Source organism: Dunckerocampus dactyliophorus, chromosome 17, assembly GCF_027744805.1.
Source record: "Dunckerocampus dactyliophorus isolate RoL2022-P2 chromosome 17, RoL_Ddac_1.1, whole genome shotgun sequence".
Classification (NCBI taxonomy): domain Eukaryota; kingdom Metazoa; phylum Chordata; class Actinopteri; order Syngnathiformes; family Syngnathidae; genus Dunckerocampus; species Dunckerocampus dactyliophorus.
Genome location: NC_072835.1, coordinates 14,531,911 through 14,544,742, shown reverse-complemented (window position 1 = coordinate 14,544,742; position 12,832 = coordinate 14,531,911). Strand labels below are relative to the sequence as shown.

Below are 12,832 nucleotides of genomic sequence, written 5' to 3'. Positions count from 1 at the left end.
ATTTAGCATTTATAATGAAACTTACACTATTATAGAAATATGATGAAAACTAAAAGCTCTGCACTGAGGCTTAGTTTTTGACCAAAAGCAAGCGCAGGGTGACCAACTCATGTGCCACGCCTGGCCTGGCTGGCTTTTGAGCCCGGGAGCGACTGGGAAGCGAGTGCAGCCGAGGAACGGCAGACTGGGGCTGTACACTCCAATGCCTCCGCCTGCTGAGGACAGCTGACACACACGCTGCTCTGAAGACTGACAACGGTTAGGCGCGGCCTCTCCAAATAAAAACCTGCCTCTCCTGGCGACATGTCTCACCTGTCTCTCAAGCACGCAGCTTCGTATCCTGGCAACGCCATCCCAGAGAGCATGCTTGGGTGCACAAAGACAAAAGGATGTAGTGCCTCAAAGAAAACCGAGAAGTGATAGCAGAAAAGCTTGGCAGCAATTTACTGTACAGAAACAAACACTCGCTTCGCAAGCGGCCGACCACTGTGACCGACCACATGTTCCGAACGCTTGTATTGACCATATCCTTTGACCCTGGGAGTGACGCCTCCATGGAGTCCTCCCGACTGCGCCGCCGCTCTGGAATGGATTACAAGACAGCAGGCCTAACAGCTTGGTCTGGTGCTGCCCTGCATGGCTGCCATGCTGCCTTCAAGCGCTGCAGATGCTGCCTCACTAGCGGGTGCTGGGAATGGGCTGTGAGGACCCATACTTCACCGCTTGGTCCTTGCTGTCCAAATGATGTCTTTTGAGAGCACTGCAAAGTATGAAATGTCCCGCCTCAAAGTGTTGCAGTTGAGCATCAATGCAAAAATATAGCAGTTTGGAGACACTTTCTTGAGAAAGTAAGACTGAACATCATATTGATCATGCTGAAAACTAGTAGGTACGATATGTCAACAAACCTAACGCTCTTCATGCTGAGTGGCTGTCGTGTTCATATCTTTACATTCAGAGCAGTTTGTGTGAAATGCTATTACACATACTGCGTTTTCACAACCTTAAGGCGCACTTAAAAGTCTTACATTTTCTCCAAAATGGACATTTTCTCCAAAATCTGTAAATGTTGTTGTGTGACTTTGACTCCGCTTGACTGACTGGGAGCATTTCCTGCCGCCACGCTGCTTATATAGAGGAAAGGCGGACGTGACTGAGGACAGCATGCGGACGTTAAAGGGGGAAGTGTGCGTGTGAACGATGACGCTAAAGGCACACCCCCATTAGGGATAGACTCAAAAAAATGTCACCGGTCCTGAACTGGAGGATCCGATTGGCTGCCCATCAAAACTTGGGACGATTCTCGGACAAATAATAAGGAATTCGATTTTTATAGCGCTTTTCATGGTACCCAAAGCGCTTCACAATGAAGTGAATCCATTAATCATTCACTCCTCAGTCTCACAGTGGTGGTGGTGACCCACATCTGTAGCCACAGCTGCCTTGTGGTAGTCTGACGGAAACGTGGCTGCCAAGTCGCGCCTACGTCCTCTCCGACCACCATCAGACGGCATCTGCGAGAGAAGGGTTTTAAGAACAAAAAACGCCTAGTCTCCTTCAACGCCACAAAATTGCCCTTTTGGAATTTGCAGAAGAGCACCAAACATGGGACAAGCTGGAAGAAAGTTTTATTCTCTGATGAGAAAAAATGTAACCTTGACGGTCCTGATGGCTTCCAACGTTACTGGCATGACAAGGAGATCCCACCTGAGATGTTTTCCACGCGGCACAGTGGAGGTTAGGCCATCATGAGCTGGTCTGCTTTTTCCTTCAGTGGAACACTGGAGCTTCAGGTTGTGCAGGGGCGTCAAACGGCAGCTGGCTATGTGTAGATGTTGCAGGGTGCATCCCTCATGACTGAAGACCCTTGTCTGTGTGGTAATGAGTAGGTTTTTCAACAGGACAACGCTACAGTTCACAATACCTGCCTGACAAAGGACTTCTTCCAGAGGAATAACCTCATGCTTTTAAACCGTCCTGTGTGTTCCCCTCATTTAAATCCAATGAAGAACCTATGGCGATGGATGGCAAGGGAAGTTGACAAAAATAGACATCGGTTCCAGACAGTGGATGCCCTCTGTGAAGCCATCTCATCTCCAAATAGCCTCCCGGAAACACTGGCATCAAGCGTACCCAAATCAAATTTTCAGCTGATTAACAAGAGTTCTTTTTTCAACATTTTATTTTAATTTTAGGGGGATTTGTTTGTTTTTTTGCTATAGTCTTAAACTTTTGATCAGCTGATGAACGGCCTATAATAATAATAATAATAATAATATCCAATATCAATACCTACCATACTAAAATTCTAGATATTTATCATTTATGCTGCATTGTCTTTAATGCCGTCATTTATCATCAGTTAATTGGGTTTGGAGTTGTCACGCTAAAAGGCATTCTATGCAGAACCTTCTGCACAACTTCTTAAACGGTAAAGATGACCGTATGGAACACAAAGTGTATCAATCACCTGATGGAAACTACCATCAGAGTCCGTGGGGAACATCTTACGGCCGACTTTGCAGCTCAAGGTTGTTTCGGGTAACGACACACGCAACTACAAAAAAAACAAACAAGTCTGACACTGAAACCGATGCTGCCTCCTTTGATACGTCCCCACGGGAGCCTATGTCGGATAAAGATGTCTTAGCAGTGAAGGTCACCTTGAGTTGCTTCCCTGTTATTTTGATTTTTTTGTTACCTGGGTTCCTCCGTGAAATCCATCACCTGGCAGCGCGATTGGTAATGAACTCATTTTTTCCCCCCTAGCTTGTCGGAGAGACTCACAAGGGACAACGGTTGTGAGTCCGGGCCCTGTGAGTTATTGACCCTGTGCCAGAGGGGAAGGTAGAGGTCGCGCTGCCAATGACAAAGAGGACGCCCGTGAGCCTTGGTGGACGGAGGGCGGATGCTGCGGGGCACGAAGCGATCGAAGGAGGCAGCAATCATTAAAAGTAAGTGAGCAGGGAGTGACTTATTTATTCGGACGTGACACATTTAATGAAACACTCGGTATTTTGGCTGGTTATTCTCTTTTGTGAGCTTACTTCAACTGCCTTTTTTTTTTCTCTCGCCAAGCTGCATTACTTCATATTTTTAACCACGTTACACAACTCTTTGGCAATAAGCTTCTCTTTCGTAGGCCAACAATAATGAACCACTTTTTTTCATGCAGTGCTTTTGTGCAGCTATGCGACGTGGCCAAAAACTAGAAAAGCAAACTTGGCAGCCACTCTAGAAGCACATTTTCATATTATTGTCTGTTGTGTGTATTAACATGCAGCCTGATTATGCTATGTATTTGCCCATCGGGCACATTGACATATGTGAAATTTGCGTTCCAAGGACCCAAGATCCTTTCTCCGATGGTCCTCTCATGGCCTTCTTTTAAGGTCACATATTATACTAGTTTTCACCTTTTACATCACTGTAGAATAATTAACCCGATAACATTAGGTTGAACTGTTTACAAAAGTGCTGTATTAGTATCCGTTTCTGCAATTTGCTTCAAAAGCAGCCATATGCTCATGCTGGTCACACACTGCTGTGGGTTGGCAGTCCAGAAGGTGGTACAAAATCTACCAAACACACATTTCTGAACTGATATTTGTAATTTATTACTATTAAATTGTATACATGACTTGACATAGATGACTGCAATGCAAATTAAGTATAGCGACAAATGCTTTTATACAGCATATTTCATATTTTGCATCGGGGTTTTTCACAGGTATTTTATAGGTAAAAGCTGATTTTTCAATGCTAATACCTAAAAAGGGGTTTGAAATCAACAGAAAAGCTCTTTGGTTTAGATTATTCTTTGTGTGCCCGCTAAGCGTCATCAAATCATCCTAGACATTTTTGTGTAATCCCTGTCACACACAGATTATTATATTGGAGTTACATTTGGATTGTTTTAGTTGATGTTTGTCAAAGAAAAAATAAAAAAAATCTCCTTATCTCTCTGAAAGCAGCCACCTTCTGACCTTTCGCTCCAGTGCCAGTGCAGTTGTGATAGCTTCTCTTTAGGGACGACAACATCGAGGCAGCTAAAACGTAACGATGCTAATGATTTCACACTTGCAGCGCGTGGTTATTTATGACTTTGCTCGGTAAACATAAACCCGTGATTCATTTGCAGTTTTAAACCTGCCTGGAGATTTTTTTGGCATCCGTGCAGGTGTTAATCAGCCTGAGAGCCAAATAATGAGACGCTCTTCCTCGTTGATCTACGCCTGCTCCTGATGTTCCCTGCTGGGATCTTATTAGTTCCCATCATTTTTGCACAGGACTGTAAATGACATTGTGGCGCCCCCTATGGGTTGTGCTCCAAGTACTTTGGAAGACATGCTAGCATACATGTGACACAGATATCCTCACAGCTTTATAATCATTAAATAAATGCTCAGTGACTTATGGACAATTTTACAGACGTGCTTGTCAGTGTGTATCAAATTACAGTTACAGTGGGTGTTTTCTTGAGTGCATTCAGCGGTGTGAGAAACTTCAAGTCGATCAGACTTTGGGGTCTAATTACAGTGCCACCATGTGGTGTATTTGTCAGAAAAATAATAGCACAGGCTACACGGTAGGGTTGCACGTTTTGACCAATTTTCACCCTTTTTTGTGCAGCGCTTGATGAGTAGAGGAAGTAGAAGTCGAAGCTTATGCAAACAAATGCAAATAGTAAAAACAATATGAGCTCCATAGTGGAAAAAAAGTGTGTTCGGCAACATTTTGTGCTAAAAATGCTATATTATGCCACAATAGCGTATTTTGCCATAATTTCAAAGGAAGTTTCCGTTTATAAAGTGTTTTTTTTTTTTATTATCCGTTACAATTTGTTTCAAAACATTTTTTTCTGCATAGGAAAAAAAATCCCATCACCGTGACAGGGTCAAACTGTCGCCGGTATAAACCTTTATTGCACAGGCAATGTTTGAAGTCATATTTTAATATTCTAAACTGTCATACGAGTGTAAAAATAAGTCATTCACCGCTATTAAAAGGGTAAAACAATACTGTATAAAGACCAAATTCTTAACTGTTAACTGGCAAGCGTAAAAATAAGTCAACCGCCGTCCGCAGTAAAAGGAAACAATGCTTTTCATTGAAATCCTAATCGTCAAGTAACATTTGAATATTCTTCTTTGTTTTGAACTTGTGAAAATTCTCAACTATCATACGAATGTAAGAATAAGTTAACCACCGTCGGTAGCCAAATGAAACGCCACGTCTGCATTGAAATTCAAATCCTAAAGTAACATATTGAACGACCATACAAGTATGAAAAGACGCTAACCACTGCTATTAGTAAAATGGGGAAACCGTATAACAAATGCTGGGGGCCTAATTCTCTTCTGTATCTTCCTTTTTAGCATTCAACAGTTAATAAAGTGGAAAACCACCATCGATGCCGCATGTGCCGGAGTCTTACTGCTTTGATTGTCAGTCTGCGTACTTCACGTAACATCATGCGTATATTCTTTTTCTCTTCTCACTTGTTGTTGGCCTAAGTCTCTGAGTCTCTACGCGTACCTACTGTAGCCTGCGTGGAGTGACATCATGCATGACGGCGTAACTTTAGAGGCTGGTTTTTCCCAGCACGTCTTGGTCAAATTCAGATTTTTAACTCTAAAGAAATGTCCGTTTCCTACTAATTAGAGTGCATTATTTTTTTGCACAAAGTCCTACTAAATTGTGAGGCCTCTGTGGAACACTAAATTCTGAGCTGACCATGACAGTTAAAGCTCTCCTACTTGAAGAAAGTGCCGGCTTAAACTCCAACCTACTAAGCTTTAAGTCCGTCCACATCACAACTGACACCAAAAATGTTGTTTCTCTTCATGCAGTTTTTTTGGCTAATTATTTCAGTTTATTATCCGCATGCAAACACAGAGCCATGGCTGTAGCAGAGACATGGCTGGTCATCTCCTAAACTGCACTGATGTGTCTCCTCCTAAGCTGCATTAGCTGAGCAGGACCTCACACTGAGACGTCTTAGCAGCAGTCCCCAGTGGCACCAATGAGGTCTTTCCGCCATATTGGATGCGTCCATTCAGCGCTGATAGCAACGAGGCATTAGATGCTGAGCTGCTCAGCTCACGCGGGACACTTGGAGCCATAAAATTGGCCCGATCTGGGATGCGGCTTTATTATCACAATTGGCCGCAAAATAAAAATCCGATTTAGAAGGATTTCACCCCATCCGGAAGAGTGTGGCTGTCTTAGACGCACTCCCGGATGAGGTTTCTGGAGCTGTCCAAAGGTCCAGTTCCTCTGCAGTAAAATGGGAGAGTATAATGAATCCTTCCAAGTGGATGAAAGTTCTTGAAAAGTTCACTCAAACAAACTCCAAAACAAATGTGGCAGACAATGTTGTAATGCGCATGCCGGGCCAGTAGATGGCGATGTAGCGGTGTATCAAATGTACACAACGCTATCATAAGGCATAAAATTGTTGTTTTGGTTGTTGTGTACTCACATATGCTGACACTAATTAACACATTTTGTAGTGTTTTATTATTTTTAATACAGAGCAGCAATTCATTGTGAAATCAATTTGTATAATTTACTTTTATTTTTTATTGTTTTTTATTGAATTAAATTAAATTAAATTAAATTAAATTAAATTAAATTAAATTAAATTAAATTAAATTAAATTACAACAATTTGCATCATTTAATTTGTGCCACAGATGTGCCATTGTTGTTGCCCGCGCTCTTTTTCCGGACTTTTTGTCTTTTTGACTTTTTGACTTTTTGTTAAGGACAGGGAAGGAAGTGCCCCATCTGTTTTTTTACCCTATCTAATAGACAGTATGTTTTATATTTAATACAGACCAACAATTTAATAGCAAAATTTTGTGCTTGATTTCGAATTGTTGTGTAATTTTGCAGTTTAACATTCATTGTTTTTTTTGTGGTGAGGGAGGTAACCCATCCGTGTTTTGTTTTAATAAGCATTATATTATATTTAGTACAGGGCAATTGAATTTCAAAATTAATGAGTATATTTTCAATTGGCTCTGCTTTCAATCCCAATTTTTCCATTCAAAGAGCCTCGTGAGCTTGACTGACATATGCCAAATTTGCTTTGCTTGGCCTTTGGGGCACAAATGAGGGTGTTCCACAAATTCTGCCTAGCAACAAGTAGCCAGAGAGGAAAAAGCTAAAAGAAAAGATGGACAACAACCACCCAAATCACATTTGCTTAATTTTAATGTAATTTGCTTGTTTTATTTTGCAGTTTCTGCGGCGGGATTGCGTTATAGTAATTAAGCCTCAAAGCAGCCTAGTAACACCAATCGGTTAGCAGCTTATTTGTGTCATCATTTTTCCAGTGTGCCTGTGAATATTCTCATTCATCCGGGTGATTGTATTCTCAGGGCATTCAATCCATCGCAACTGGACTGGCCAGCTTTTCTTAGAAGACGTTTCGCCTCTCATCCGTGAAGGCTTCAACATTTCATGCTCAAAGACTAGGTGGGACACACACCAGTCAGACTAGGTAGGACAGCTCTAGCATTTTACCAGTGTGTTATGTTTTATGCAAGACGTGCTTTTACGACGTAACTTACTAAAAAAAGCAACATGTCTTAAAATCTACACTGCATTTTATTATCAAAATTATCTTCCATAAAGTTCCAAAGTGGCCTGAGGCTTTTAAAGCTTTTATGTTAATGTATAATTATATCTGTGCATAACTAAAAGTGAGCTATGGATTATGAATTCAGCTCCCGTGTGTGTGTATGTTTGTGTGTGTGTGTGTTGCCAATTTGTATTTGTTTTTAGTATTGATTTTTTTCCTCCCACTTTTTCATCTATTAGGGAGATTTACAGAGCGGTAAATGATTTTATAGAGCTTTGCTGGGCAGCACGTTGCAATGCATCATGGCATGGCTGTTAAGCGCTTTGCATGGATTCATACACTGTACACTTAGCCACAGTCAATTATTCCAAATAGTCGTGCTGCGTGCACTGCGGTGATTGAGCGTTTCAGCCCCCTGACGCGTCCTTGGACGTGACATGATTTGCTGTGTAGTCTTACAGTATTATATCATATTATACTGACTTCAATGACAGACCCACTCTTACACTACTGGGGGATTTGTTCCTGATCCTAGATCAGCCAAGAACTCATCACAGACTCAATTGACTATGAAGTTGCTGTATTTTTTTTTTTAATCACAATGTAATCTCATTTTACAATTGATATTTTTTATACAAGGTTGATAACAACAATAACAATAACCAACAACAATAATGATAATAATATTGAGAATAATAATAACAATAATAATAATAACCAGCACATCATAACAATGATGATAAAACGATAAAAATATGATATTATTAATAATATTACTTAATAATAGTAAACACCATAACAATAACAATAATATATTAATAATATATAATAGGGCTGTCGAATGATAAAACATTTTAATCAGATTAATCACCATTTTCAAATTAATTTATCATGATTAATCACTATGTCACACTATGTCTGAAATATGCCCATTTTTACTGTATTTTATTGAAAGAAAGGAAAATGACAGTGCCAAATTTTAATCATTTTAATCAGGTTAATAGATGGCACACATGTCTGAAAATCTATTTACACTGGACAATCTAACACTGGTTACTTTAATAGCAGAATATTTGAATCAGACTTTAACTGTGTTATTGTTGGTATTATTATGTGGAGAGCAACGAGGGGTTGCGTTCAAAGACACCACGTCATTTAAGTTGAATTCACAGGTTTTGAGTGAATTTTCTGGGATGTCCGAGCGCACTTGAATGCAGCAAAATGTACTTCCGCATTAAGAGTTACAAAGTCAGTAATAAGAATATCAACTTATTGTTTTTCTTTGCATTTCTGCTTATTTAGACCACACATACACGCATAATAAAGACGTTGTTGTGATGTTCAGACCGTCCATGAATGCATCTCGCTGTCTAGTGACAATGAGAAAGTGTCGTTGCAGTGACGAATAGACTGCAGACGTGATTGTTTGGAGTTGGAGAGACATACAGTGTGTGTCGTTGGAATTGCACTGCTGCTGATGTGTTCAGGTCAGAATGAAGTTAGAAAAGAGCGTCAGACTCAGTGGGGAGCTGCACTGTGCCGCCGTCTGTCGTCATAACACAGAACCATGGCTTGCCATGATGCGTATGCGTTAATTACGCAAAAAAAAGTTACATATTTAATGAAATTAATTAGTTACCTCCGTTAACGTGCTATTTTTGACAGCCCGAATATATAATAATAACAAAAACTCCCTCCCCAGTCCCTTACTTGCTGCAAGGTGACCTTCCACCAAAGCATTCCATCATACCTAAACCAATATACTGTATATGAGTAAATGTGTGTGTGTGAATGTGTGCATGATGAAGTTCCTCAGCGCTGATTCCAAAAGGGATAAGACTCCATCACGTCGTCATTATTTCTGCTTCACTGTCAATTTCCGGCAACATTCCTCCAGTTCGTCTTCTTTAAATACTCCATCCCCTTCCATCGGTTTTTGGGCCACAGGGATTGATTGTGTCTTTGCTGTGGGCATCAGGCTGATTGCCATCACAGGAGATGTGACGTACTGCTGCTGCTGCTTCAGCAGATCTGACGGATAGCGCACACATTGCCCGTGAAGACCAAGGGAGCGTCTTCTTCAAGGGACAGCGGAACTTGAACATAATGTGTTCACAGTGCCTGTTTGACCTTTGATTTGTTGGGTTTTCCCGTAGAAAAAATACAATAAAATACCTGTAAAATCAAATCAAATAATCAAATCCAATAATGAAAATAGGCCTTTTCCACGGGTCAAACTTTTGTTCTACCTATTTCCTGTGTGGCGTATCATCACTTATGGGCTTGTGAATGATTGTACACACACAAAAAAGCCAAATAAAAAACACAAAACTTACTTTCTTTGATCTTTTTGGTTGAAATCTGAGCTGTTACTATCTATCTATCTAGCCAACGGCTATAAATATATATTTTTTTTAGTTCTATGGTTATCATCACCAGTTTCTTTTGGCCTTATCACCATTGATAGTCTTGTGAAAGACACACCAAAAAAACCCAAACAAGAAGCTTAAAAGTTTTTTCCTCTCTAGTCCTGATTTGGTTTGGATTGTTCGTCTAGCTTTTTGTTTGGTCTTTTTGGTCTGATTCCGATTTGTTATTCTATTTATTTCTACAAGAGAGGAGATCTTAGGGAAAAACTAAACTTGAAACATTTATATGCGAGAACAACGCTAAAAACCCGCAGCATTTCAGTATGTGGAACCAAATGATGGAACTCAAACGACGCACCAAGATGAGCGAATTCAAGAAAAAATACAAGCAGTTGATGTTTGCAAAATCATAATAATTACATCATCACCTTGTTACATTACCTTAGCATATTTTATGTGTTCAAATAATCACATATGGAATACAGGAAGTGAATAAATGTACTGCAAAAGATGTGGAACGGATGGGGGGGTAGGATTAAATCAGCTTCGCTTCTTCCTACTCCTTTTGGACATGTGGAACTGGGAATTAAATTATGTGATGTATTCCATTGTAACTTGTATGCATGTTCAAACTAAATGAAATCATTTCCATTCCCATATGTATTTTTTGCTTCGAATTGCCATTGCCCAGTAAAAAGCATATATCTCCTGTTTTTGCATGTTTGCAAGCCAAAGAAAAAGCAAAAAGGGCTGCTAAGAAGCATGAAATCACTTTCTTCCTATCTTGCCCTAGTTTTGTTGTGGTTACAGATCATTTTCGACTTTATATATTTTCTATTATGTCTTTGCAAATTCCTCAGGACATGCATGTTTTGAACAGTAAACGTAGCGATATAAAAATGGAAAAAAAATGGAAAAACCAGTAGTCCACATTGAAAATGTAACATTAAGGACTGCCTTAGTTTATGTTACGGTCAGGATAAGGAAGTTTCAATGGGACATTTTGGGACATCTTGTTTTGTGTAGCATCCTCATTTTAGGTTAATTTAAGGGAGACACAGAGACACAATTCTAAAAGGTTTTAACAATTAACATCCTCCAAAATGGCTTGAAAATAAAAAACAAAAAGATCTATTAAGGGTTAAAACACAACTGACATTTAACCCCATCCACCAGGGCACCATAGTGATGTTTTAGTGCATTATTTATCAAATACATTTAATAATAAATTCCTCATTTAATTAAACGAGCTATTGGCCAGTTAGCTCTACATTGTAATCCATATCCATGGCATCATCATCATCATCCGGTCTTTTATACACAAGGAGACAGATATGGGTTACACACATTTTTGAGAATAAATAAAGCAATCTGCTGCTCCCGCTCTCATCTCAATATTCCGGTGGGTCGGAGTGCCAAGAACACACAATGTGCCATCTGGCGAGGCGTGGAGCTCCAATCGGCTCCACTCAATATGGACTCACTCAAAACGGAAGAAATACAAGTCATTTAAAAAATGCACCAAACAAGATAAGTTATGTTTGATCAGTACAATAAAAAATGTGACATAAAGATAGCAAAAAATAGCAATATTTTATGATATTAAAATGATAATAATATCTATTATTTTAAATATTTTAGAATACGGCAAAACAAGTGCCAATATCAGATAATGGATGCAAGCAAATCGTTATAATATAATAATATATAATATTATATATAATTTTATTTTATTATCTAATTATACCATTAATATGTGTAGTTTTTTTATGATGTTACCTTGATGAATGAGTGATGATATGGCGTACTCCGAACGCTAAACCAAGCCATTTGATTTTCTTCCGCTTATCCGGGTCTGGGTTGCGGGGACAGCAGTCTCAGTTGGGAAGCCCAGACTTCTCAGTCTCTGGCCTTCTCCTCCAGTTTCACCGAGAGGACACTAAGTTGTGAGACATAATCCCTCCACCGTGTCCTAGGTCTTCCCCGGGGGTTCCTCCTGGCCGTGCATGCCCAGAATGCCTCACCAGGGAGGCGCCCAGGAGGTATCCGGACAAGATGCCCGAGCCACCTCAACTGCCTTCTCTCAATGTGAAGGAGCAGCGGCTCTACTCTGAGCTCCTCACGGATCGCCGAGCTCCTCACCCTATCTTTTAGGGTGAGTCAACCCACCCTACGGAAGAAACTAATTTCAGCCGCTTGTATCCGCAATCTCCTTGTTTTGGTCATGACCAAAAGCTCATGTCCATAGGAAAGGGTGGGAAAATAGATCGACCGATAAATTGAGAGCTTTGGCGTCCGGCTCAGCTCTCCCTTTACCATGACGGTCCGGTAAAGCGACCGCATTACTGCAGACGCTCCTCCAATCCACCTGTCGACCTCACGCTCCAACCTTGCCTCTCTTGGGAACAAGACCCCGACATACATGAACTCCTCCACCTGGGGCAAGACCTCACTCCCAACCTGGAGGGTGCAATCCACCCTTTTCTGACTGAGAACCAGGGTCTCGGATTTGGAGGTGCTGCGTCTCATCCCAGAAGCTTCACACTCAGCTGCAAGCCGCCCCAGTAAACGCTGCAGGTCACAGCCCGATTAGGCCATCAGGACCACACTGTCTGTGAATAGCAGAGGAGATCCTAAGGCTCCCAAACCGGACACACTCGACGACTTGCTGTGCCTAGACATTCTGGTAATAAAAATCTTGAACCAAATTGGTGACAAAGAGCAGCCTTGGCCGAGGCCAACATTCACCAGGAACAGGCTCGACTTACTGCTGGCAGTGCGAACCAGGCTCCTGCTTCGGTTGTACAAGGACCGAATGGCACGTAGTAGCGTGCCACCAATCCTGTACTCCCGGATCACCTCCCACAGGACAC

The 12,832-nt window shown here is 40.9% G+C and overlaps 1 long non-coding RNA gene across 1 annotated transcript in view; it reads left to right on the top strand.

Annotated features, from left to right (window-relative positions):
• The window catches only part of LOC129169827 (uncharacterized), a 97,988-nt gene that overhangs the window by 63,148 nt on the left and 22,008 nt on the right, over positions 1 to 12,832 (top strand). The window contains exon 4 of the long non-coding RNA XR_008566477.1: positions 2,770 to 2,954. This is a non-coding gene — a long non-coding RNA (uncharacterized LOC129169827). The remainder of the gene's footprint in view (positions 1 to 2,769; positions 2,955 to 12,832) is intronic.